Source organism: Ranitomeya imitator, chromosome 5 (genome assembly GCF_032444005.1).
Source record: "Ranitomeya imitator isolate aRanImi1 chromosome 5, aRanImi1.pri, whole genome shotgun sequence".
Taxonomy (NCBI): domain Eukaryota; kingdom Metazoa; phylum Chordata; class Amphibia; order Anura; family Dendrobatidae; genus Ranitomeya; species Ranitomeya imitator.
In genome coordinates, this window is record NC_091286.1 from 3,010,524 (window position 1) to 3,036,351 (window position 25,828).

Here is a 25,828-nt window from a genome sequence, read left to right on the forward strand (position 1 = left end):
CAGAGTGTGTCTTTCTATCAGGATTACTTCCGACAGAGTGTGTCTTTTCAGCATGGTCACTTCCGGCAGAGTGTGGCTTTCTATCGGGGTCCCTTCCGGCAGAGTGTGGCGGAAGTGGAGGTGAAATAGTCCTGAGCTTCGGCTCGTGCTGTTCCTAGTGAGGTCAGGTGGGTACAGGGAGCCGGCGGGTCAGTGAGAGGGAGATGTCTGCAGTCGGTGCGGGCGCTGGGACATTATTGTGTTGAAACTGTGTGTGTACATCCAGCAATCAGCTAATGACTCCTTCTAGTTCTAGATATAAGGAGGGGGCTCAGCTGATGCTCTGGGGGTCTTCTCTCTCTGTCCCCCCTCTGGGGTGTGTTGGAGGAGGAGGGGGGGCACACCTGATGCTTCGGGAGTTGTCTGTCTACCTTCTTTGGGGTTTAATAAACATTTTATTTCTAGATCGCTCACATATTCCACAACACGAGTCAGATACAGGCGCAGTAAGGGTCCGCAAGGTAAAGTCTATGAGGAAATGGGGGAACACGAGAGGTGGATGGTAAAATGGGCTTATATTGTAGGGTCCGACCATAATATACTAGATAATATCTGCACATAACACTACATGATCTGCTCACCACCAGTGTATATACAGTACAGACATAATATACTAGATAATATCTGCACATAACACTACATGATCCGATCACCACCAGTGTATATACAGTACAGACATAATATACTGGATAATATCTGCACATAACACTACATGATCCGATCACCACCAGTGTATATACAGTACAGACATAATATACTAGATAATATCTGCACATAACACTACATGATCCGATCACCACCAGTGTATATACAGTACAGACATAGTATACTAGATAATATCTGCACATAACACTACATGATCTGCTCACCACCAGTGTATATACAGTACAGACATAGTATACTAGATAATATCTGCACATAACACTACATGATCCGTCACCACCAGTGTATATACAGTACAGACATAATATACTAGATAATATCTGCACATAACACTACATGATCCGTCACCACCAGTGTATATACAGTACAGACATAGTATACTAGATAATATCTGCACATAACACTACATGATCTGCTCACCACCAGTGTATATACAGTACAGACATAATATACTAGATAATATCTGCACATAACACTACATGATCCGTCACCACCAGTGTATATACAGTACAGACATAATATACTAGATAATATCTGCACATAACACTACATGATCCGTCACCACCAGTGTATATACAGTACAGACATAATATACTAGATAATATCTGCACATAACACTACATGATCCGTCACCACCAGTGTATATACAGTACAGACATAATATACTAGATAATATCTGCACATAACACTACATGATCCGTCACCACCAGTGTATATACAGTACAGACATAATATACTAGATAATATCTGCACATAACACTACATGATCTGCTCACCACCAGTGTATATACAGTACAGACATAATATACTAGATAATATCTGCACATAACACTACATGATCCGCTCACCACCAGTGTATATACAGTACAGACATAATATACTAGATAATATCTGCACATAACACTACATGATCCGCTCACCACCAGTGTATATACAGTACAGACATAATATACTGGATAATATCTGCACATAACACTACATGATCCGCTCACCACCAGTGTATATACAGTACAGACATAATATACTAGATAATATCTGCACATAACACTACATGATCCGATCACCACCAGTGTATATACAGTACAGACATAATATACTAGATAATATCTGCACATAACACTACATGATCTGCTCACCACCAGTGTATATACAGTACAGACATAATATACTAGATAATATCTGCACATAACACTACATGATCCGTCACCACCAGTGTATATACAGTACAGACATAATATACTAGATAATATCTGCACATAACACTACATGATCCGTCACCACCAGTGTATATACAGTACAGACATAATATACTAGATAATATCTGCACATAACACTACATGATCCGTCACCACCAGTGTATATACAGTACAGACATAATATACTAGATAATATATGCACATAACACTACATGATCCGTCACCACCAGTGTATATACAGTACAGACATAATATATTAGATAATATCTGCACATAACACTACATGATCCTGTCACCACCAGTGTATATACAGTACAGACATAATATACTAGATAATATCTGCACATAACACTACATGATCCGATCACCACCAGTGTATATACAGTACAGACAATATACTAGATAATATCTGCACATAACACTACATGATCCGTCACCACCAGTGTGTATACAGTACAGACATAATATACTAGATAATATCTGCACATAACACTACATGATCCGATCACCACCAGTGTATATACAGTACAGACATAATATACTAGATAATATCTGCACATAACACTACATGATCCGTCACCACCAGTGTATATACAGTACAGACATAATATACTAGATAATATCTGCACATAACACTACATGATCCGATCACCACCAGTGTATATACAGTACAGACAATATACTAGATAATATCTGCACATAACACTACATGATCAGTCACCACCAGTGTATATACAGTACAGACATAATATACTAGATAATATCTGCACATAACACTACATGATCCGTCACCACCAGTGTATATACAGTACAGACATAATATATGCACATAACACTACATGATCAGTCACCACCAGTGTATATCCAGTACAGACATAATATACTAGATAATATCTGCACATAACACTACATGATCCGTCACCACCAGTGTATATACAGTACAGACATAATATACTAGATAATATCTGCACATAACACTACATGATCCGATCACCACCAGTGTATATACAGTACAGACATAATATACTAGATAATATCTGCACATAACACTACATGATCCGATCACCACCAGTGTATATACAGTACAGACATAGTATACTAGATAATATCTGCACATAACACTACATGATCCGATCACCACCAGTGTATATACAGTACAGACATAGTATACTAGATAATATCTGCATATAACACTACATGATCCGATCACCACCAGTGTATATACAGTACAGACATAATATACTAGATAATATCTGCACATAACACTACATGATCCGTCACCACCAGTGTATATACAGTACAGACATAATACACTAGATAATATCTGCATATAACACTACATGATCCGTTCACCACCAGTGTATATACAGTACAGACATAATATACTAGATAATATCTGCACATAACACTACATGATCCGTCACCACCAGTGTATATACAGTACAGACATAATATACTAGATAATATCTGCACATAACACTACATGATCCGTCACCACCAGTGTATATACAGTAGACATAATATACTAGATAATGTCTGCACATAACACTACATGATCCGTCACCACCAGTGTATATACAGTAGACATAATATACTAGATAATGTCTGCACATAACACTACATGATCCGCTCTGTTATGGCTGGCAATCAGGCAACACAGCGTGCAGTAATCAGCGCACATACAGAGATCTGGCAATAACCAAAAACAATAGGACGAGCTCTGAGACGTGGAATCTCTGTAGACTGCAGTACCTGATCTATCCTCACACAACTATAAGCAGCAGTGGATTGCGCCTATCACTACCTATGCAACTCGGCACTGCCTGAGGAGCTGACTAGCCTGAAGATAGAAATACAAGCCTGACTTACCTCAGAGAAATACCCCAAAGGAATAGGCAGCCCCCCACATATAATGACTGTTAGCAAGATGAAAAGACAAACGTAGGAATGAAATAGATTCAGCAAAGTGAGGCCCGATATTCTAGACAGAGCGAGGATAGCAAAGAGAACTATGCAGTCTACAAAAAACCCTAAAACGAAAACCACGCAAAGGGGCAAAAAGACCCACCGTGCCGAACTAACAGCACGGCGGTGCACCCCTTTGCTTCTCAGAGCTTCCAGCAAAAGTTAATAGCAAGCTGGACAGAAAAAACAGAAAACAAACTAGAAGCACTTATCTAGCAGAGCAGCAGGCCCAAGGAAAGATGCAGTAGCTCAGATCCAACACTGGAACATTGACAAGGAGCAAGGAAGACAGACTCAGGTGGAGCTAAATAGCAAGGCAGCCAACGAGCTCACCAAAACACCTGAGGGAGGAAGCCCAGAGACTGCAATACCACTTGTGACCACAGAAGTGAACTCAGCCACAGAATTCACAACACCGCTCACCACCAGTGTATATACAGTACAGACATAATATACTAGATAATATCTGCACATAACACTACGTGATCCTGTCACCACCAGTGTATATACAGTACAGACATAATATACTAGATAATGTCTGCACATAACACTACATGATCCGTCACCACCAGTGTATATACAGTACAGACATAATATACTAGATAATATCTGCATATAACACTACATGATCCGATCACCACCAGTGTATATACAGTACAGACATAATATACTAGATAATATATGCATATAACACTACATGATCCGTCACCACCAGTGTATATACAGTACAGACATAATATACTAGATAATATCTGCACATAACACTACATGATCCGCTCACCACCAGTGTATATACAGTACAGACATAATATACTAGATAATTTCTGCACATAACACTACATGATCCTGTCACCACCAGTGTATATCCAGTACAGACATAATATACTAGATGTCTGCACATAACACTACATGATCCGTCACCACCAGTGTATATACAGTACAGACATAATATACTAGATAATATCTGCACATAACACTACATGATCCGATCACCACCAGTGTATATACAGTACAGACATAATATACTAGATAATATCTGCACATAACACTACATGATCCGTCACCACCAGTGTATATACAGTACAGACATAGTATACTAGATAATATCTGCACATAACACTACATGATCCGCTCACCACCAGTGTATATACAGTACAGACATAGTATACTAGATAATGTCTGCACATAACACTACATGATCCGTCACCACCAGTGTATATACAGGACAGACATAATATACTAGATAATATCTGCACATAACACTACATGATCCGCTCACCACCAGTGTATATACAGTACAGACATAATATACTAGATAATGTCTGCACATAACACTACATGATCTGCTCACCACCAGTGTATATACAGTACAGACATAATATACTAGATAATATCTGCACATAACACTACATTATCCGATCACCACCAGTGTATATACAGTACAGACATAATATACTAGATAATATCTGCATATAACACTACATGATCCGATCATCACCAGTGTATATACAGTACAGACATAATATACTAGATAATATCTGCACATAACACTACATGATCTGCTCACCACCAGTGTATATACAGGACAGACATAATATACTAGATAATATCTGCACATAACACTACATGATCCGTCACCACCAGTGTATATACAGTACAGACATAGTATACTAGATAATATCTGCACATAACACTACATGATCTTGTCACCACCAGTGTATATACAGTACAGACATAATATACTAGATAATATCTGCACATAACACTACATGATCCGTCACCACCAGTGTATATACAGTACAGACATAATATACTAGATATCTGCACATAACACTACATGATCCGCTCACCACCAGTGTATATACAGTACAGACATAATATACTAGATAATATCTGCATATAACACTACATAATCCGATCACCACCAGTGTATATACAGTACAGACATAATATACTAGATAATATCTGCACATAACACTACATGATCCGTCACCACCAGTGTATATACAGTACAGACATAATATACTAGATAATATCTGCACATAACACTACATGATCCGTCACCACCAGTGTATATACAGTAGACATAATATACTAGATAATGTCTGCACATAACACTACATGATCCGTCACCACCAGTGTATATACAGTACAGACATAATATACTAGATAATATCTGCATATAACACTACATGATCCGATCATCACCAGTGTATATACAGTACAGACATAATATACTAGATAATATCTGCACATAACACTACGTGATCCTGTCACCACCAGTGTATATACAGTACAGACATAATATACTAGATAATGTCTGCACATAACACTACATGATCCGTCACCACCAGTGTATATACAGTACAGACATAATATACTAGATAATATCTGCACATAACACTACATGATCCGATCACCACCAGTATATATACAGTACAGACATAATATACTAGATAATATCTGCACAAAACACTACATGATCAGTCACCACCAGTGTATATACAGTACAGACATAATATACTAGATATCTGCACATAACACTACATGATCCGCTCACCACCAGTGTATATACAGTACAGACATAATATACTAGATAATATCTGCATATAACACTACATAATCCGATCACCACCAGTGTATATACAGTACAGACATAATATACTAGATAATATCTGCACATAACACTACATGATCCGTCACCACCAGTGTATATACAGTACAGACATAATATACTAGATAATATCTGCACATAACACTACATGATCCGTCACCACCAGTGTATATACAGTAGACATAATATACTAGATAATGTCTGCACATAACACTACATGATCCGTCACCACCAGTGTATATACTGTACAGACATAATATGCTAGATAAAGTCTGCACATAACACTACATGATCCGCTCACCACCAGTGTATATACAGTACAGACATAATATACTAGATAATATCTGCACATAACACTACATGATCCGTCACCACCAGTGTATATACAGTACAGACATAATATACTAGATAATATCTGCACATAACACTACATGATCCGTCACCACCAGTGTATATACAGTACAGACATAATATACTAGATAATATCTGCACATAACACTACATGATCTGCTCACCATCAGTGTATATACAGTACAGACATAATATACTAGATAATATCTGCACATAACACTACATGATCCTGTCACCACCAGTGTATATACAGTACAGACATATACTAGATAATATCTGCACATAACACTACGTGATCCTGTCACCACCAGTGTATATACAGTACAGACATAATATACTAGATAATGTCTGCACATAACACTACATGATCCGTCACCACCAGTGTATATACAGTACAGACATAATATACTAGATAATATCTGCACATAACACTACATGATCCGATCACCACCAGTATATATACAGTACAGACATAATATACTAGATAATATCTGCACAAAACACTACATGATCAGTCACCACCAGTGTATATACAGTACAGACATAATATACTAGATAATATCTGCACATAACACTACATGATCCGCTCACCACCAGTGTATATACAGTACAGACATAATATACTAGATATCTGCATATAACACTACATGATCCGATCACCACCAGTGTATATACAGGACAGACATAATATACTAGATAATATCTGCACATAACACTACATGATCTGCTCACCACCAGTGTATATACAGTACAGACATAATATACTAGATAATATCTGCACATAACACTACATTATCCGATCACCACCAGTGTATATACAGTACAGACATAGTATACTAGATAATGTCTGCACATAACACTACATGATCTGCTCACCACCAGTGTATATACAGTACAGACATAATATACTAGATAATATCTGCACATAACACTACATGATCCTGTCACCACCAGTGTATATACAGTACAGACATAATATACTAGATAATATCTGCACATAACACTACATGATCCGCTCACCACCAGTGTATATACAGTACAGACATAATATACTAGATAATATCTGCATATAACACTACATGATCCGATCACCACCAGTGTATATACAGGACAGACATAATATACTAGATAATATCTGCACATAACACTACATGATCCGATCACCACCAGTGTATATACAGTACAGACATAGTATACTAGATAATGTCTGCACATAACACTACATGATCTGCTCACCACCAGTGTATATACAGTACAGACATAATATACTAGATAATATCTGCACATAACACTACATTATCCGATCACCACCAGTGTATATACAGTACAGACATAATATACTAGATAATATCTGCATATAACACTACATGATCCGATCATCACCAGTGTATATACAGTACAGACATAATATACTAGATAATATCTGCACATAACACTACATGATCTGCTCACCACCAGTGTATATACAGTACAGACATAGTATACTAGATAATATCTGCACATAACACTACATGATCTTGTCACCACCAGTGTATATACAGTACAGACATAATATACTAGATAATATCTGCACATAACACTACATGATCCGTCACCACCAGTGTATATACAGTACAGACATAATATACTAGATAATATCTGCATATAACACTACATGATCCGATCACCACCAGTGTATATATAGTACAGACATAATATACTAGATAATATCTGCACATAACACTACATGATCCGATCACCACCAGTGTATATACAGTACAGACATAATATACTAGATAATGTCTGCACATAACACTACATGATCCGATCACCACCAGTGTATATACAGTACAGACATAATATACTAGATAATATCTGCATATAACACTACATGATCCGATCACCACCAGTGTATATACAGTACAGACATAATATACTAGATAATATCTGCACATAACACTACATGATCCGCTCACCACCAGTGTATATACAGTACAGACATAATATACTAGATAATATATGCACATGCAGATGATACAAAACTATGTAAAGCAGTTAATACAAGAGAAGATAGTATTCTGCTACAGATGGATCTGGATAAGTTGGAAACTTGGGCTGAAAGGTGGCAGATGAGGTTTAACAATGATAAATGTAAGGTTATACACATGGGAAGAAGGAATCAATATCACCATTACACACTGAATGGGAAACCACTGGGTAAATCTGACAGGGAGAAGGACTTGGGGATCCTAGTTAATGATAAACTTACCTGGAGCAGCCAGTGCCAGGCAGCAGCTGCCAAGGCAAACAGGATCATGGGGTGCATTAAAAGAGGTCTGGATACACATGATGAGAGCATTATACTGCCTCTGTACAAATCCCTAGTTAGACCGCACATGGAGTACTGTGTCCAGTTTTGGGCACCGGTGCTCAGGAAGGATATAATGGAACTAGAGAGAGTACAAAGGAGGGCAACAAAATTAATAAAGGGGATGGGAGAACTACAATACCCAGATAGATTAGCGAAATTAGGATTATTTAGTCTAGAAAAAAGACGACTGAGGGGCGATCTAATAACCATGTATAAGTATATAAGGGGACAATACAAATATCTCGCTGAGGATCTGTTTATACCAAGGAAGGTGACGGGCACAAGGGGGCATTCTTTGCGTCTGGAGGAGAGAAGGTTTTTCCACCAACATAGAAGAGGATTCTTTACTGTTAGGGCAGTGAGAATCTGGAATTGCTTGCCTGAGGAGGTGGTGATGGCGAACTCAGTCGAGGGGTTCAAGAGAGGCCTGGATGTCTTCCTGGAGCAGAACAATATTGTATCATACAATTATTAGGTTCTGTAGAAGGACGTAGATCTGGGGATTTATTATGATGGAATATAGGCTGAACTGGATGGACAAATGTCTTTTTTCGGCCTTACTAACTATGTTACTATGTTACTATGTTACATAACACTACATGATCCGTCACCACCAGTGTATATACAGTACAGACATAATATACTAGATAATATCTGCACATAACACTACATGATCCGATCACCACCAGTGTATATACAGTACAGACATAATATACTAGATAATATATGCACATAACACTACATGATCCGTCACCACCAGTGTATATACAGTACAGACATAATATACTAGATAATATATGCACATAACACTACATGATCCGTCACCACCAGTGTATATACAGTACAGACATAATATACTAGATAATATCTGCACATAACACTACATGATCCGATCACCACCAGTGTATATACAGTACAGACATAATATACTAGATAATATCTGCACATAACACTACATGATCCGCTCACCACCAGTGTATATACAGTACAGACATAATATACTAGATAATATCTGCACATAACACTACATGATCCTGTCACCACCAGTGTATATCCAGTACAGACATAATATACTAGATGTCTGCACATAACACTACATGATCCGTCACCACCAGTGTATATACAGTACAGACATAATATACTAGATAATATCTGCACATAACACTACATGATCCGATCACCACCAGTGTATATACAGTACAGACATAATATACTAGATAATATCTGCACATAACACTACATGATCCGTCACCACCAGTGTATATACAGTACAGACATAATATACTAGATAATATCTGCACATAACACTACATGATCCGTCACCACCAGTGTATATACAGTACAGACATAGTATACTAGATAATATCTGCACATAACACTACATGATCCGTCACCACCAGTGTATATACAGTACAGACATAGTATACTAGATAATATCTGCACATAACACTACATGATCCGCTCACCACCAGTGTATATACAGTACAGACATAGTATACTAGATAATATCTGCACATAACACTACATGATCCGCTCACCACCAGTGTATATACAGTACAGACATAGTATACTAGATAATATCTGCACATAACACTACATGATCCGCTCACCACCAGTGTATATACAGTACAGACATAGTATACTAGATAATATCTGCACATAACACTACATGATCCGCTCACCACCAGTGTATATACAGTACAGACATAGTATACTAGATAATATCTGCACATAACACTACATGATCCGCTCACCACCAGTGTATATACAGTACAGACATAATATACTAGATAATATCTGCACATAACACTACATGATCAGTCACCACCAGTGTATATACAGTACAGACATAATATACTAGATAATATCTGCACATAACACTACATGATCCGTCACCACCAGTGTATATACAGTACAGACATAATATACTAGATAATATCTGCACATAACACTACATGATCCGTCACCACCAGTGTATATACAGTACAGACATAATATACTAGATAATATCTGCACATAACACTACATGATCCGTCACCACCAGTGTATATACAGGACAGACATAATATACTAGATAATATCTGCACATAACACTACATGATCCGTCACCACCAGTGTATATACAGTACAGACATAATATACTGGATAATATCTGCACATAACACTACATGATCCTGTCACCACCAGTGTACAGGTCCTTCTCAAAAAATTAGCATATAGTGTTAAATTTCATTATTTACCATAATGTAATGATTACAATTAAACTTTCATATATTATAGATTCATTATCCACCAACTGAAATTTGTCAGGTCTTTTATTGTTTTAACACTGATGATTTTGGCATACAACTCCTGATAACCCAAAAAACCTGTCTCAATAAATTAGCATATTTTACCCATCCAATCAAATAAAAGTGTTTTTTAATAACAAACAAAAAAACCATCAAATAATAATGTTCAGTTATGCACTCAATACTTGGTCGGGAATCCTTTGGCAGAAATGACTGCTTCAATGCGGCGTGGCATGGAGGCAATCAGCCGGTGACACTGCTGAGATGTTATGGAGGCCCAGGATGCTTCAATAGCGGCCTTAAGCTCATCCAGAGTGTTGGGTCTTGCGTCTCTAAACTTTCTCTTCACAATATCCCACAGATTCTCTATGGGGTTCAGGTCAGGAGAGTTGGCAGGCCAATTGAGCACAGTAATACCATGGTCAGTAAACCATTTACCAGTGGTTTTGGCACTGTGAGCAGGTGCCAGGTCGTGCTGAAAAATGAAATCTTCATCTCCATAAAGCATTTCAGCCGATGGAAGCATGAAGTGCTCCAAAATCTCCTGATAGCTAGCTGCATTGACCCTGCCCTTGATGAAACACAGTGGACCAACACCAGCAGCTGACATGGCACCCCACACCATCACTGACTGTGGGTACTTGACACTGGACTTCAGGCATTTTGGCATTTCCTTCTCCCCAGTCTTCCTCCAGACTCTGGCACCTTGATTTCCGAATGACATGCAAAATTTGCTTTCATCAGAAAAAAGTACTTGGGACCACTTAGCAACAGTCCAGTGCTGCTTCTCTGTAGCTCAAAAGTGGCTTTACCTGGGGAATGCGGCACCTGTAGCCCATTTCCTGCACACGCCTGTGCACGGTGGCTCTGGATGTTTCCACACCAGACTCAGTCCACTGCTTCCTCAGGTTCCCCAAGGTCTGGAATCGGTCCTTCTCCACAATCTTCCTCAGGGTCCGGTCTCCTCTTCTCGTTGTACAGCGTTTTCTGCCACATTGTTTCCTTCCAACAGACTTACCATTGAGGTGCCTTGATACAGCACTCTGGGAACAGCCTATTTGTTGAGAAATTTCTTTCTGGGTCTTACCCTCTTGCTTGAGGGTGTCAATGATGGCCTTCTTGACATCTGTCAGGTCGCTAGTCTTACCCATGATGGGGGTTTTGAGTAATGAACCAGGCAGGGAGTTTATAAAAGCCTCAGGTATCTTTTGCATGTGTTTAGAGTTAATTAGTTGATTCAGAAGATTAGGGTAATAGGTCGTTTAGAGAACCTTTTCTTGATATGCTAATTTATTGAGACAGGTTTTTTGGGTTATCAGGAGTTGTATGCCAAAATCATCAGTATTAAAACAATAAAAGACCTGACAAATTTCAGTTGGTGGATAATGAATCTATAATATATGAAAGTTTAATTGTAATCATTACATTATGGTAAATAATGAAATTTAACACTATATGCTAATTTTTTGAGAAGGACCTGTATATACAGTACAGACTGTTGTGAATTCTGTGGTCGAGCTCCCTCCTGTGGTCACAAGTGGTACTTCGGCTGATTCTGTCTATGGGCTTCCGTTGGTGGATGTGAGTGGTACTGCGGCTTCTGAGTTTCCTTCCTCAGGTGATGAGGTTAAGTCGTTAGGTGCTGCTTTATTTAACTCCACCTAGTGCTTTGATCCTGGCCTCCAGTCAATGTTCCAGTATTGGTCTGGCTCTCTCCTGGATCGTTCTTGTGGCCTGTCTGCCCTGCATAAGCTAAGTTCTGCTTGTGTTACTTTTGTTGCTATATTTTCTGTCCAGCTTGCTATATTGGTTTTTCTTGCTTGCTGGAAGCTCTGAGACGCAGAGGGAGCACCTCCGTACCGTTAGTCGGTGCGGAGGGTCTTTTTGCCCCTCTGCGTGGTTGTTTGTAGGTTTTTGTGTTGACCGCAAAGCTATCTTTCCTATCCTCGGTCTATTCAGTAAGTCGGGCCTCACTTTGCTAAATCTATTTAATCTCTGTGTTTGTATTTTCATCTTAACTCACAGTCATTATATGTGGGGGGCTGCCTTTTCCTTTGGGGAATTTCTCTGAGGAAACCAAAACAAACAAGGATACCTAAAAAATAACCTTTATTATGAATCACTAAAAAAATACTCTTTTCATAAATAACAAACAAAATACTAGCAAACATATAATTATGTACCTGTAAGGCCCTAGGAGAAGTCTACACTGAGACCTACCTATCAGTGGAGGTTGGCACCCTACGTTTCTGCGGTTGGCGCCCCCACTCCGCGTCGACTAACCCTAGGGAGTCCCTAGAGGACCCTAAATAGGGAATTTCTCTGAGGCAAGGTAGGCTTATTTTTCTATCTTCAGGGCTAGTTAGTTTCTCAGGCTGTGCCGAGTTGCATAGGGAGCGTTAGGCGCAATCCACGGCTACCTCTAGTGTGGTATGATAGGATTAGGGATTGCGGTCAGCAGAGTTCCCACGTCTCAGAGCTCGTCCTATGTTATTAACTATCAGGTCACTTTGTGTGCTCTTAACCACTAGGTCCATTGTGGTTCTGAATCACCTGCTCATAACAGGTAGGCAAATTATTTGTTTGGGTAGAGAGTTCCAGAGTATGGGGGAAGCACGGGAGAAGTCTTGTATGCGGTTGTGGGAAGAAGAGTTAAGAGGGGAGTAGAGGAGGAGATCTTGAGAGGATCAAAGGTTGTGCGTAGGTAAGTAATGACTGGCCCTGGATAGAGGCATCGTTGTAAAGGTTGGAAAGGAATATGATCCTACCTGCTGCATTCAAGATGGATTGGAGAGGGGCGAGTTTAAAGGGAACCTGTCACCCTCAAAATGGAAGATGAGCTAAGCCCACCAGCATCAGGGGCTTATCTACAGCATTCTGTAATGCTGTAGATAAGCCCCCGATGTATCCTGAAAGGTAAGAAAAAGAGGTTAGATTATACTCACCCAGGGGCGGTCCCAGTCCGGTTCTGGTGCGAAGGGCATCGCGGTCCGGTCCAGGGCCTCCCATCTTTATAGGATTATTATTATTATTATTATTATTATTATTATTATACATTTTTATAGTGCCATTTATTCCATGGCGCTTTACATGTGAATACGGGGCAAGTATAGACAAATACATTAAACATGAGCAGATAACAAGGCACACGAGTACATAAGGAGGGAGGACCCTGCCCGCGAGGGCTCACAGTCTGCAGGGGGTGGGTGAGGATACACTAGGAGAGGGAAGAGCTGGCTGTGCGGCTGTTCAGTAGGTTGAGGATCACTGCAGGCTGTAGGCTTGTCGGAAGAGATGAGTCTTCAGGTTCTTTTTGAAGGTTTCTATGGTAGGCGCGAGTCTGATGTGTTGGGGTAGAGAGTTCCAGAGTATGGGCGAAGCACGGGAGAAGTCTTGGATGCGGTTATGGGAAGAAGAGATGAGAGGGGAGTAGAGAAGGAGGTCTTGGGAGGATCGGAGGTTGCGTGTAGGTAAGTACCGGGAGATCATGTCGCAGATGTATGGAGGAGACAGGTTGTGGATGGCTTTGTATGTCAGTGTGAGGGTTTTGAACTGGAGTCTCTGGGCGATAGGAAGCCAGTGAAGGGCTTGACATAGGGGAGAGGCTGGGGAATAGCGGGAGGACAGGTGGATTAGTCGGGCAGCAGAGTGTAGGATGGATTGGAGCGTTGCCAGAGTGCTGGAGGGGAGTCCAGAGAGTAGGAGGTTGCAGTAGTCGAGGCGGGAGATAAGGGCATGCACTAGCGTTTTTGCAGTGTTGCGGTCAAGGAAAGCACGGATCCGGGAAATATTTTTGAGTTTGAGACCACAGGAGGAGGCAAGGGCTTGGATATGTGGCTTGAAAGAGAGTGCAGAGTCGAGGATCACCCCGAGGCAACGGGCGTGTGGGACTGGGGATAGTGAGCAGCCATTGACATTGATGGATAGGTCTGGTGGAGGGGTAGAGTGAGATGGGGGAAAGATGATGAATTCTGTTTTGTCCATGTTCAGTTGTAGAAAGCGAGCAGAAAAGAAGGCTGAAATGGCAGACAGACAGTGCGGGATTTTGGTAAGCAAGGAGAGGTCAGGTCCGGAGAGGTAGATCTGCATGTCATCAGCGTAGAGATGGTACTGCAAACCGTGGGATTCTATGAGCTGTCCCAGGCCGAAAGTGTAGATGGAGAAGAGTAGGGGTCCTAGAACAGAGCCTTGAGGAACACCGACTGACAAGGGGCGAAGTGAGGAGGTGGTGTGGGGGAGGGAGACACTGAATGTTCGGTCTGTCAGATATGACGAGATCCAGGATAGGGCCAAGTCTGTGATGCCAAGGGATGAGAGGATTTGTAGCAAAAGGGAGTGGTCTACAGTGTCAAAGGCAGAAGACAGGTCCAGGAGAAGGAGGACAGAGTAGTGTCGCTTGCTCCTGGCAGTTAGTAGGTCATTGGTGACTTTAGTTAGGGCAGTTTCAGTTGAGTGATGGGAACGGAAGCCTGATTGTAACCAATCAAAGAGGGAGCAGGAGGAGAAGTGGGAGGACAGTTCAAGATGGACGTGTTGCTCCAGCAATTTGGAGGCATAAGGGAGAAGAGATATTGGGCGATAGCTAGACACAGAGGATGGGTCGAGGGAGGGCTTTTTGAGGATGGGTGTGATCTTGGCATGCTTGAAGGATGAGGGAAAGACACCTGTTGTGAGTGAGAGGTTGAAGAGGTGCGTTAGGGTTGGGATGAAGACCGTGGAAAGGTTAGGGATGAGGTGGGATGGGAGCGGGTCAAGCGTGCAGGTGGTGAGGTGTGATCTTGACAGGAGGGTGGAGAGCTGATCTTCTGTCATGGTGGAGAAGCTGGTTTTGGAGGAGCAGGGTTGAGCAGCTAAGAGGGGCAGTGGGCGCTGTGGGCCAAAGCTTTCTATGATCGTATCGATCTTCTGTTTAAAGAAAGAGGCGAAGTCACCAGCAGAAATGAGGGGGGAGGGAGGAGGTGCTGGGGGACGGAGTAGAGAATTGAAAGTGTTGAAAAGCTGTTTAGGGTTGTGGGCCAGGGAGGATATGAGGGATGAGAAGTAAGTTTGTTTTGCGGCAGTGAGCGCAGACTTGAAGCTGGCGAGGGACTGCTTGTATGCAGTGAAGTGGTCGGCAGAGTGGGATCGCTTCCATCTCCGCTCAGCAATCCTGGAAGCCCGTCTCAATTCCTTGGTCAGGCTGGTCAGCCAGGGCTGCCTGTTAATTGTACGAGTTTTACTATGCATGAGCGGGGCGGCCGAATCGAGTGTTGCTGTTATTGTGGTGTTATAAAAAGTGGCAGCAGCATCTGTGTCATGAAGGGAGGCTATGTCTGTGAGAGGGAGAAGGGACCCCGAGAGTGATTGTAAGTTGAGATGTTTGAGATTTCTGCGAGGGAGTTTGTGGAGTGGGGGTTGCACATTAGGAGAGGAGAGGGACGAGAATGTCAGTAGGTTGTGGTCAGACAGGGGGAGGGGTGTGTTAGTGAGATTAGTAAGGGAGCAGAGGCGGGTGAAGATGAGGTCCAGCGTGTGGCCATCTTTGTGAGTGGCCTCAGAGGACCATTGAGTGAGGCCAAAGGAGACAGTCAGTGATAGAAGTTTAGAGGCAGCTGAGGTGGAAGTGTCAATGGGGATATTGAAATCACCCATGATGATAGTGGGGATGTCAACAGAGAGGAAATGAAGTAGCCAGGTGGTGAAGTGGTCGAGAAAGGTGGAGATGGCTAGTTCTGGGGGGCGGTAGATGACAGCCAGCTGGAGGTTGGAGGGGGAGTAGATGCGGACAGAGTGCACCTCAAACGAGGGAAGGGAAGCGGAGGGTGGTAGCGGTAGTGGAGTGAAGGAGCAGGTGTCGGACAGGAGCAAGCCAACTCCTCCACCGCGTTTGTTGCTGGGGCGAGGGGTTTGAGAGAGGTGGAATCCACCATAGGAGAGCGCAGCTGGAGAGGCAGAGTCAGAGAGGGTGAGCCAGGTTTCAGTGAGGCCGAGGAAGGAGAGTTTGTTGGTGATGAAAAGGTCGTGGATAAATGTCAGTTTGTTGCAGATGGAGCGTGCGTTCCATAGTGCTCCAAGTAGGGGGACCGGGGGAGTGGGGGCTGGATGAATGGGTATGATGTTGTCGTGGTTGGGAAAACGTGCGGAGGATCGTGGCAGGGGGTTAGAAACGAGTGTGGGGATGAATTGGGGAGGGCCGGGATTTGGGGATATGTCACCAGCAATGAGGAGTAGCAGACAGAATATTAGAAGGTGGGAGCAGGATAGGACATGATGCGGCCGTGTGTGTCTGGAGAAAAAGGATTGTATGTGGAGGAACAGTTCTGAGGAGGAGGTGAGATGGCTGGGGATTATGGAGGAAGAAATGACTAGTTCCTTACTAGGTGGGGGGATTGCAGGAGATTGTAAGAAGGAAAGTAGTATGGGGGTGAAGGAGAAAAGAAACGGAAACATTGTAGTGGTTAGTATTCTGTTACCTTCCAGTCAATTCCAGTCCAATTCAGTCTAATTCAGAATCATAATTAAAAAGATGTAATTTAAAAGATGGAAGTTAAAAGATGAAATGCAGCAGACTGAGTCTATAGCAGACTCCTGCATGTGAATATATCCAGCCCCCACCCCACAAACTCTCACACCCTCGCAGAAATCTTAAACACCTTGATCTTCACTCACTCTCTGAATCCCTCCTCCCTCTCACAGACATAAGCTCCCTACACAATGCGGATGATGCTGCCGCTCTATATAACACCACAATAGCTGCAGCTTTGGAATCTCTTGCCCCTCTCACACATACCAAAGCTCGCAAAATCAACAGACAACCCTGGCACACCAGCATGACCAAAGAACTGAGGCGAGCTTCCAGAGCTGCTGAGCGCAGATGGAAAAGATCCCACTCCATCGAGCACTTCATCGCATTCAAACAGTCCCTCACTGCTTTCAAAACCATGCTCGCCACAGCAAAACAAACCTACTTCTCATCTCTCATATCCTCCCTGTCTCACAACCCCAAACAGTTATTCAACACCTTCAACTCTCTCCTCCGTCCCCCAGCACCTCCTCCCTCCCCACTCATCTCAGCTGAAGACTTCGCCTCATTTTTCAAGCAGAAAATTGAGAACATCAGAGACAATTTTAGTAAACAACCTCCAGAACCCTTCCTCCCAACTACCCAGCCCTCCACCTCCAAAACCAACTTCTCCACCATTACAGAAGACGGACTCTCCACTCTACTCTCAAGATCGCATCTCACCACCTGTGCACTTGACCCACTCCCATCCCACTTCATCCCAAACCTCACCACAGTCTTCATCCCAACCCTAACCCATCTCTTTAACCTATCACTAACAACTGGCATTTTCCCCTCAAGCTTTAAACATGCCACAATCACACCTATCCTCAAAAAGCCCTCTCTTGACCCATCCTCTGTATCTAGCTATCGCCCTATATCACTTCTCCCCTTTGCCTCAAAACTACTGGAACAACATGTCCATATTGAACTGTCCTCCCATCTATCTTCCTGCTCCTTCTTCGACCGCTTTCAATCAGGCTTCCGGTCACACCACTCCACTGAAACTGCCCTAACTAAGGTCACCAATGACCTATTAACCGCCAAGAGCAAGCGACACTACTCTGTCCTCCTCCTCCTGGACCTGTCCTCTGCCTTTGACACAGTGGACCATTCCCTGCTGCTGCAGACCCTCTCATCCCTTGGCATCACAGAATTGGCCCTATCCTGGATCTCATCATACCTAACTGACCGTACATTCAGCGTCTCCCACTCACACACCACCTCCTCACCTCGCCCCCTATCTGTCGGAGTCCCGCAAGGTTCAGTTCTAGGACCCCTGCTCTTCTCCATCTACACCTTTGGCCTGGGACAGCTCATAGAATCTCACGGCTTTCAGTATCATCTCTATGCTGACGACACACAGATCTACATCTCTGGACCAGATATCACCTCCCTACTAACCAGAATCCCTCAATGTCTGTCTGCTATTTCATCCTTCTTCTCCACTAGATTTCTAAAACTTAACATGGACAAAACAGAATTCATCATCTTTCCCCCATCTCACGCGATCTCCCCAACGAACCTATCCATTACAGTAAACGGCTGCCCACTCTCCCCAGTCCCACAAGCCCGCTGTCTTGGGGTAATCCTTGACACTGATCTCTCCTTTAAACCACATATCCAAACCCTTTCCACTTCCTGCCGCCTCCAACTCAAAAATATTTCACGGATCCGCACATTCCTAAACCAAGAATCTGCAAAAACCCTAGTCCATGCCCTCATCATCTCCCGCCTTGACTACTGTAACCTCCTGCTCTGTGGCCTCCCCTCTAACACTGTTGCACCCCTCCAATCTATTCTAAACTCTGCTGCCCGACTAATCCACCTGTCCCCCCGCTATTCCCCGGCCTCTCCCCTCTGTCAATCCCTGCACTGGCTCCCCATCACCCAGAGACTCCAGTACAAAAGCCTAACCATGACATATAAAGCCATCCACAACCTGTCTCCTCCATACATCTGTGACCTCGTCTCCCGGTACTTTCCTGCACGCAACCTCCGATCCTCACAAGATCTCCTTCTCTACTCCCCTATTATCTCCTCTTCCCACAATCGCATACAAGATTTCTCTCGTGCATCCCCCCTACTCTGGAATGCTCTACCACAACATATCAGACTCTCGCCTACCATCGAAACCTTCAAAAAGAACCTGAAGACCCACCTCTTCCGACAAGCCTACAACCTGCAGTAACCACCGATTGACCAAACCGCTGCACGGCCAGCTCTACCCTCACCTACTGTATCCTCACCCATCCCTTGTAGATTGTGAGCCCTCGCGGGCAGGGTCCTCTCTCCTCCTGTACCAGTTGTGACTTGTATTTTTCAAGATTATTGTACTTGTTTTATTATGTATACCCCTCCTCACATGTAAAGCGCCATGGAATAAATGGCGCTATAATAATAAATAATAATAATAATAATAATATCCCCAGTTAAGGGCAATCAGGTGTGAATGAGGGGGTGGCTGGGTATGGGAGACCGGATGTAGAGAGTTAAGCAAAGGTCATAAAGTGAGGGAGGGGTAAGACTGACCACTCAAAGAGATGCCAGGATCACACAATGAGATACATGAAAACAGGTCATGGAAAACAAGCGGATAGGTAAGAAAGCATACTAAAAGGATTATATGTGCTGCACCAAGACACTCAGATCCAGGGGAAGCATAGAAAAGCCAGTGCAGTATACAGAGACATTCAGAAGCCAGGGAGAGCTGGGGAAAGTCAGTGCATACCATGGAAAATCAATGCAGTATACAGAGACATTCGGGAGCCAGGGAGAGCTGGGTAAAGTCAGTGCATACCATGGAAAATCAATGCAGTATACAGAGACATTCGGGAGCCAGGGAGAGCTGGGTAAAGTCAGTGCATACCATGGAAAATCAATGCAGTATACAGAGACATTCGGGAGCCAGGGAGAGCTGGGTAAATGACGTCTTCTTCTTGTCTTCATGCTGCGGCTCCGGCGCTGGCGTTCTTTGTCTGCCCTGTTGAGGGCAGAGCAAAGTACTGCAGTGCGCAGGCTAGGTAGGTTAGTGGCGAGAGGAAACACAAGGAGTTCAGTGTCAGGTAGAGGGAGGACATAATGTTAAAGCTGTAAGACAATCATTGGTATTTTGTAATGATGCAGGCGTGATATCAGGAGTAGAGGTGTATGATTGGGTGTCATCAGCATAGAGATGGTACTGGAAACCAAATCTACTGATTATAATAGGGGCAGTGTAGAAAAAGAACAAGAGGGGGGCCTAGGACTGATCCTTGAGGAACCCTGACAGTAAGGGGAAGATGAGAGGAGGAGGAGCCTGCAGAAGACACAGTGAAGGATCGGTCAGAGAGGTAGGAGGAGAATCGGGAGAGAGCGGTGTCCTTGAGGACGATGAAGCGGAGCATAGTGAGGAGGAGCTGATGATCCACAGTATCGAATGCTGCAGAGAGATCCAGGAGAATCCGCAGAGAGCAGGATCCATTAGATTTAGCTGTTAGTAGATCATTATTATTTATTTATATAGAACCATTAATTCCATGGTGCTGTACATGAGAAGGGGTTACATCAAAATACAGATATCACTTACAGTAAGATAACAATGACAGACTGGTACAGAGGGGCGAGGACCCTGCCCTTGCGGGCTTACATTCTACAGGATGGTGGGGAAGAAGACAGGAGGTCGGGGGTTGCAGTAGCTCCAATGGTGTTGAGGTGGCCGTGTGGTCTTTACAGGCTGTAGCTTCTTTGAAGAGGTGGGTTTTCAGGCTTCTTTTGAAGGATCCAAAAGTAGTGGATAACCGGATGTGTTGGGGCACTGAATTCCAGAGGATGGGTGATATTCGGGAGAAGTCTTGGAGGCGATTGAGTGAGGAGCGAATAAGCGTGGAGGAAAGGAGGAGGTCTTGGGAGGACTGGAGATTACGTGAGGGAAGATATTGAGAGATTAGTTCGGAAACATATGGAGGGGAAAGGTTATGGATGGCTTTGTAGGTCAGTGTTAGTAGTTTAAACTGGATCCGCTGGGAAATTGGGAGCCAGTGAGGGATTTGCAAAGAGCGGAAGCAGGAGTGTAGTGAGGAGAGATTAATTAGTCAGGCAGCAGAGTTAAGGATGGACTGGAGGGGTGCGAGAGTGTTAGAAGGTAGGCCACAGAGGAGGATGTTGCAGTAGGGAGATGATTAGGGCATGCACGAGCATTTTGGTAGAGTGAAGGTTGAGGAAAGGACGGATTCTGGAAATATTTTTTAGCTGGAGGCGACAGGAGGTGGTGAGAGCTTGGATGTGTGGTTTGAAGGACAGGGTAGAGTCCATGGTTACTCCGAGGCAGCTGATTTTGGGGACAGGGGAAAGTATGATTTCATTTATTTTGATGATAGATCAGGTAGGGAAGATATGTGAGATGGAGGAAAGATAATTAGTTCAGATTTGTCCACATTGAGCTTAAGGAAGCGAGAGGAGAAGGAGGATATGGCTGATAGACACTCTGGGATTCTGGAGAGCAGAGAGGTGACGTCTGGGCCAGAGAAGTAGATCTGAGTGTCATCAGCATATAGATGGTACTGGAAGCCATAGGACCTTATGAGTTGTCCCAGGCAGAGTGTATAGATTGAGAAGAGTAAGGGCCCAAGGACAGAGCCTTGAGGGACACCAACAGAGAGGGGGCGAGATGAGGAGGTAGTATGGGAGTAGGAAACGCTAAATGTGCGGTTGGCAAGGTATGAGGAGATCCAAGGTAGGGTGAGGTCTTTGACACCAAAGGAAGAGAGGATCTGTAGTAGGAGGCAGTGGTCAACTGTGTCGAAGGCAGAGGACAGGTCTAGAAGGAGGAGTATAGGGAATTGTCTGTTAGCTTTGGCTGTAAGTAAGTCGTTAGTAATTTTGGTCAGGGCAGTCTCTGTGGAATGGTGGGGATGGAAGCCAGATTGTACATTGTCTAAGAGAGCGTTAGATACAAAGTGAGAGGAAAGTTCAGCGTGGACGTGCTGCTCAAGGAGTTTGGAAGCAAATGGGAGCAAAGATATGGAGCGATAGCTGCTCATAGCGCTTGGGTCAAGGGAAGGCTTTTTGAGGATAGGTGTGATTGTGGCATGTTTAAATGCAGAGGGGAAGGTACCAGAAGTTAAGGTACCTTCACAATAAACGACGCTGCAGCGATCCAGACAACGATCCGGATCGCTGCAGCGTCGCTGTTTGGTCGCTGGAGAGCTGTCACACAGACAGCTCTCCAGCGACCAACGATGCCGGTAACCAGGGTAAACATCGGGTTACTAAGCGCAGGGCCGCGCTTAGTAACCCGATGTTTACCCTGGATACCATCCTAAAAGTTAAAAAAACAAACAGTACATACTTACCTACCGCTGTCTGTCCTCGGCGCTCTGCTTCTCTGCTCTGGCTGTGAGCACAGCGGCCGGAAAGCAGAGCGGTGACGTCACCGCTCTGCTTTCCGGCCGCTGTGCTCACAGTGAGTGCAGGAAAGCACAGCGCCGGGGACAGACAGCGGTAGGTAAGTATGAAGCGTTTGTTTTTTTAACTTTTAGGATGGTATCCAGGGTAAACATCGGGTTACTAAGCGCGGCCCTGCGCTTAGTAACCCGATGTTTACCCTGGTTACCAGCGAAGACATCGCTGAATCGGTGTCACACACGCCGATTCAGCGATGTCAGCGGGAGAGCCAGCGACCAAAGAAAGGTCTGGCCCTCTAGCCCCGACCAACGACATCACAGCAGGATTCTGATCGCTGCTGCGTGTCAAACTAAACGATATCGCTAGCGAGGACGCTGCAACGTCACGGATCGCTAGCGATATCGTTTAGTGTGAAGGTACCTTTAGTGAAAGGTTGAAGAGATGGGTTAGGGATGGGATTAGTGTGGTGGTGAGGTTGGGGAGGAGGTGGGATAGGATGGGGTCAAGTTTCATAAGTGGTGAGGAGTGATTTGGAGAGAAGATGAGCAAGCTCCTCTTCAGTAATTTTGGAGAGTGAAGTTATGGGGTTTGGGCATTGGTCTGGTATACAAAGGGGTTGTGATGGTTTGACAACAAAAACTTGCCTTGTTTGGTCCATCTTATTTGTGAAGTGCGTGGCAAAGTCTTCGGCAACGATTAGGGAGCTCGGAGGGGGCAGCAGTGGTGGGCGGAGGAGGGAGTTAAGTGTTGAACAACTGTTTGGGGTTGTGGGATAAGGAAGATACAAGGGTTGTGAAGTCGCCTTTTTAGCAGTGGTGAGAGCTGATTTGAATGCGAGTGTTGCTTGTTTGAGTGCAGTGAAATCATCTTGTGAATGTGCTTTCTTCCAACGCCGTTCTGCAATTCTGGATACTTGCCGAAGCTTTTTAGTGATGTTATTGTGCCAGGGTTGTCTATTGGTTCGTCGCACTCTGCTATGCATGACAGGGGCGACTGTGTCAATAGCTGATGCAAGAGTGGCACTGCATAAAGCAATGGCAGTGTCTGTGTCGTGGAGTGAGGATATGGATGCTAGTGGTAGGATAGTCAGTGTGTGGGTGCCTAGGTGTGCGAGGTTCCTGCGTGTGGGGTGCACATGTTGCTGGACATGGGTGACAGGTGAGGAGGACAGGGATGAGAAAGTGAGTAGATGGTGGTCAGATAGAGGGAGAGAGGAGGTTGTGAAGTTAGATAGGGAGCAGAGACCAGGTCTAATGTATGTCCGTCTGTGTGGGTGGCTGCGGAGGACCACTGAGTAAGTCTAAAGGATGAAGTAAGGGACAGGAGTTTGGAGGCTGCTGACTGATGGGTGTCAATGGGGATGTTGAAGTCACCCATGATGATGGTGGGAATGTGAGCAGAGAGAAAGTGAAGGAGCCAGGTGGAGAATTGGTCAATAAAGTCAGTGGTTGGGCCCAGAGGTCGGTATATGACGGCCATTTGGAGGTTGTAGGAGGAGTAGATGCGGACAGAGTGGACTTCAAAAGAAGGGAGTATAAGGTATGGTAGAGGTGGGATTGGGTTAAAGGTACAGTTGGAAGAAAGGAGAAGGCCCACTCCTCCAATGTTTGTTGCCAGGGCGAGGAGTGTGGGTGAAGTGGAGGCCACCGTAACATAGTGCAGCAGGGGAGGCTGTGTCAGAGAGTGTCAGCCATGTTTCGGTGATGCCCAGAAAGAAAAGATTACGAGAGGTAAAGAGGTCGTGAATCACGTGGAGTTTATTGCAGATGGAGCGGGCATTCCATAGTGATCCAGAGAGAGGGTGCAGGGTGGTGGGCGTTATGGGCACGGATTTGAGGTGGGCAAGATTTTGGGTGTTGATATTGGGTTGGGAGCGATGGGAGGAGGTAGTATTGGAAGGTATGAGCTGTGGGGGTCCAGGATTGGGAGATATGTTGCCAGCAGTGAGGAGAAGCAGAGAGACAGAGCAGGTGGGAGAAGGAGAGTGGGCGGCTTGTTTTGTGTTTTATTAGGAGAGATCTGAGGTTGAGGAGCAGGTCAGCAGAGGAGGTCAGATGGGGAGGCAGGAGGGAAGGAGAGATTATTACTTGGTTAGAGGGTGCTGGGGTTTGGGGATAGTGAGGAGGCTGAGGAGTAATGGAGCCAAAACTGTTAGAATGTATGTCAGCATGATGAGAGTAAGTGTGGTGGAAAGGGAAAGAAAAATATCGTTATAAATTATTAGAGACTTTAGTAAGGGCAGGTTCAGTAGCGTGTAAAGAACGATAACAGTATTGTAGAGGGTTAATAAGAGAGTTATCTGAGAGATAGCGGTTTAGATGGGAGTGGACCAAGCGTTCCAAGTGTTTGGAGATGAAGGGAAGATTAGAGACAAATCTCTAGCTATCAGTGCAATGCTGGTCCACGGATGGTTTTTAATTAATGGATGTATGT

General features: G+C 43.7%; 1 protein-coding gene across 1 annotated transcript in view; it reads left to right on the forward strand.

Annotated features, from left to right (window-relative positions):
- Window positions 1-45: 45 nt before the first annotated feature.
- LOC138681014 (kelch domain-containing protein 3-like) overlaps window positions 46-25,828 on the forward strand; it is a 100,017-nt gene continuing 74,234 nt past the window's right edge. The window contains exon 1 of the mRNA XM_069768203.1: window positions 46-167. The gene's annotated coding sequence lies outside the window, so the exon portion shown is untranslated. The remainder of the gene's footprint in view (window positions 168-25,828) is intronic.